The sequence below is a fragment of the Octodon degus genome, unplaced genomic scaffold, assembly GCF_000260255.1.
Source record: "Octodon degus isolate 3935 unplaced genomic scaffold, OctDeg1.0 scaffold00028, whole genome shotgun sequence".
In the NCBI taxonomy this organism is placed as follows: Eukaryota; Metazoa; Chordata; class Mammalia; order Rodentia; family Octodontidae; genus Octodon; species Octodon degus.
The window spans coordinates 12,994,697-12,999,120 of record NW_004524604.1 but is presented as its reverse complement, the minus strand read 5'-3'; the positions used below and the strand labels follow the sequence as shown (position 1 = coordinate 12,999,120).

Here is a 4,424-nt window from a genome sequence, read left to right as displayed (position 1 = left end):
CCCTCTCCCTCTTTCAGAACCATGATTGAACTCAAGCCCTTGCACTTGCCAGGGAAGCACTTATTCCACTGAGCTATCTCCCCTGCCCCAAAGAGAGCTCTCTTGAACCATTTCTTTCCAATCCAAAATGAAGCTTTATCTCGTTTGCTGTAAGTCTGTGTATTCTTCTCTTCCAGATGACTATAATTGCAAAGTAGAGCTTGCTTTGACAAATGGTGGCAGGACAATAGTATGCTACCACCCTTCTGTGGACATTCCATATGAACACACAAGACCTATGCCTCAACCAGATCCTGTCCATAATACTGAAGAAAAACATGACCAAGTGCTGAAAACCAGATTAGAAGAATATGAAAGTGAATTCCTTGAGCAAGGACCCATGGTAGAACAACTTAGCAAAATGTTCTTCACGATGAAGCATCATTGGTATCCTCACAGGCAGTATCACAGGCATCATAAGAAACTGAATCCTCCAAAAGACAGATGATATTGGGATTCATGGGAGAATCGAAGAGAAATGTTATCCTGTGCTTAGTTTGCCACTGGAGAAATACACTAACACTATACATGGTAATAGTCAAATAATAAAATGTCTTGTTACATACTAAAAAAAATGGAAACAAAGTTTTTTGAGTAAGGAGGTAAAGAGGGTTAAACAAACCAGAGGAGAATGGAAGAAAAGAGAAACTGAGATACATTATGTTTATGTTCAAATTCCTTATGATGAATGTCATCATTACAAATGTCTAAACTGAACCAATAGAAGCAGCATACTGCCACCACCACTGTAGACCCCCAACGAGCAGTGTGCCATCTGCCACTACTACTGTGGGCAGCATGACACTGTATCCAAAGGAATTCAACAAAATCAGCAGTGATTGAGTGAAACTGGTGCTGCACTTCTGTACACAGAAGTAGGTTAGAGGAACCACCATTTTGCTTCAAAAGGAACAGGGTGAAAGCCAGCAGAAGAATAGTCTCAGACTGCTTCACCACAAAGTCCTGAAGTGGAATAATGAAAGAGCTGACAGTTGGGAAGTGAGGTAGAGAAGTCTGCTGACAAGTAGAAGCTGGGACCACCCAGTTCTCAGGTGGTTGCCAAAGGCTATTCTTAACCCTAAATCCAAAATACCTGGAAAGCCCTGTTCTTATGGGACCAGGAAAGCAGCCTTGATGCAGCAGCTCAATCAGGCAAGCAGCCTTGTCCTACAGTGAGACAAGGGTGTTCTCCCCACTGGCTGATCAGTGAACAAGAGGAGGTAGTGGTGTGGAACAGAGGAAGCTGTATACAGTCCAGAAGGAGACAACTGTAAACAAATCTGGAAGCAATTCCTGGGCTTTTGCTACCCAAGACTGTCACAGCAACTGGGATGGTACCATAGACAGATATGGTAAGGGCAACATCCAAAACATTGGAACTGAAGACTAGTCTTAGCCACCACATCCAGAGGACAACAGCACCCCCTCAGCCAGTGCAAATTCTACTGCAAACCTAGCAAGGCTACCTAGCACATCTCTGGGATCCAACTTTGACATTAACATACAATTGTGCACATCAGAGGAATTTTATCTTTCTTTTTGTTTGACTAGTTTCACTTTCTTCAGCTAATTTAGAAAGATTTTGCTTGTTCACTTGTTTTGTTTTCTTTTTGTTTCTTTGTTTCTCTTATTGTGTCACATTGTGTTTTCTTGCTGTTCTTGCTTTATTTTTATTGGTTTTCTCTTTTGACTAATTAGATATCTTACCTGGGTCTTTCATTATTTCTATTCATCTTTCTTCATTCCCTCAATTATCTCTTTTGATTTTATGACAGTTTCATGTGAATGGACATTGTCTCTACTCTATCTGGTTCACTTCCATATTGTTTTGCTTTTTCTTTTGTTCCTTCTTCACTATTCTCCAGCCTTCCAGAAATTGGATGATCATCCTAAGCATTATACCCTTGCTTCTACTACATGTTTCCTCATTCCCCTCTTTTTGGTCCACTATCCCACCCCCTTTGTTTTCTTTTTTTTAAAAAAAAAAGTATTGCTACAATTTCTCACTATGCAGCTTAGAATTGTAGTGATCCTCCTGTCTTCAGCCTCCACAGTGTTGGGATTACAGATGTGTGACACCATGCTCAGTCTCAGTGACTGGCTCAGTGCACCCAGAGAGGGGACTGTTGCAGCATGTGGTGCTGGGGATCAAACCCCAGTCCCATGCTTGCCTAATCAGGCACTTAATCCACCGATTTATCTCTTCAGCCCTCACTATCCCCTTTAAATACCACTTAAACATGCTGACATTAATTTACCAAGAGGAGATCTGCATAAAACCTTGAAGTATATGTTGCATTTTGTTATATAATTGTAGAACTTTAAACGTACCAAATTAACAATTTCTATAGTATGTCAGTTGATAGGTTGTGCTGCACAATATTGGTATAGCTAATTGTAGTCCTTTAGGCAGGATATTATACATGGTGTAGTCAGATTTTATTCCTCATGCAACAACATTGAGATTGTTTGAGTTAATAACCATTGTCATAGTCCAATACCAGAGGGCAGAGTACTGGGCCAAATAAAAATTAACTCACCATTCTCAATAAGTTGGAAAGGTAGGTTTTTAGGAAAGACACAAAGACCAAGTGCCACCTTCAGATAGAAGACAGTTCTGAGAAATAGAGATTTCCTAAGGAAGCACCAATAGGAGGGATAGACTACCTTCCATAAGAAAGCTACAAGTGCCAACACAGAAAACAAAACATATGAGATTACAAGAGGCAAAACCAAAACATAACCCCAGGCCTCCAGGCTTCCCAGGAAAATTGAGAACACAATGAGATAGAGGAAAATGAGGTCACAATGAAGCTTTCTGAAATGACAGTAGCAGCAGAAACACACACACACACACACACACACACACACACACACACACACACAAATGGACCTGGCTATAGAAATACTAATTTCTCAGGTTAAAAAAAAAAAGAAATGATGACCAAAACAAAAGATATGTTCAACAATTCTAGAATAGAGACAGATTAAAAAATTGAGGAGCTTTGGAATGTGATGGAAGCCATAAATGGCCAATATATGAAAGAAAAAGAAGCCATGAAAAAGATCAAAACAGATATTCAGGAAAATTGAAAATTCCATTGAAATTATATATATTTGATTGAATGCAGATGAGGATAGACTATCAGATCTGGAAGACAAGATTGCAGTTAGTGACTACAAAAAGAATGGTATCTTAAAAATAGCAAAGGACGATAAATAACCAATCCAACATCTTCAGAAAGAAGCAGAAAAGAACAACATCATAATGACTTCAGTTAATAGAAAAACTACAGATAGCTCAAACAACATTAAAAACCTCTTCATGGAAGTAATGGCAGAAAACTTTGGAAATATCAATAAATAATTTCACATAGAAATAAATGTAGAATATAGAATTTCAATTAGCCATGATCAAAGTAAAATGTATAAAAAAACAAAGTAAAATGTATACTAATGCATATAACAATCAAGATCCTAGAAATTCAGCACAACAATCATAATATTTAAAACTGTTAAAAAAAGAAACAGATCACCTATCAAGAAAGCCCATCAAAATCACATCAGACTTCTTAATATAAGCCCCAAAGTCAAGGAGAGTTTGGAGTGAAGTATTTCATGTTCCAAAAGAAAACAACTTCCAAACTAGATTGATGGAGGCTGCAAAAGTATCTTTCAAAGTTTATTGAGAAATAAGACACTTACATTACAAAGAATAACTGACAAAATTCAAACCTACAAAGCCAGTTCTCCAAAATCTCTGAAAAATATTTTAGAAAAAAGATAAGGAAGGGAATAATGACTGGTGCAACTGTTATGGAAATCAGTGTGGAGACTCCTTAGAAAAGTTGGACTGGAAATCCCATTTAAACCAGCTATTGAGGAATGGTTAAAAAAGATGTGGTATTTTCACACAATGGAGTATTACTCAGCTATAAAGAATGATAAACTTGAAGCCTTTATATTGAAGTGGATACCACCTGAAGAATACTCATAAGTGAAATAAACCAGACACACATGTATAAATATTGTATAGTTTTCCTAGTATAAGAACTCAAAAGAAGAAATACATATAGAAAGGCATAAGACAAGTAAAAGGAAAGCAGGAAATTGAGGACGAACTAATTAAGAAAAAGAAAAGAGAAGAGCAAGGAAACATGACAGTGACAAGCCATACAGTTATAGGTACAAGATGGGCAAGGCAATGACCCTGAGAATCTCTAGAAGATTTTTGAATCTAGCAGTTAATTGGAAAGATTCTCACCCTGATTAACTATATATACTGACACCTGTGAACTAAGCAACTGCACTGAAGATGGTAATCTGTAATAGTAGTTTCATGCTTAGAGTGCCTGTCATTCTGGTCTTCTGAATATGGGCTGCTT

The 4,424-nt window shown here is 37.7% G+C and overlaps 1 pseudogene; it reads left to right on the top strand.

The window, feature by feature from the left end:
• The first annotated feature begins 127 nt into the window (after positions 1-127).
• Positions 128-487, top strand: LOC101584372 (annotated as a pseudogene).
• Positions 488-4,424: the final 3,937 nt, after the last annotated feature.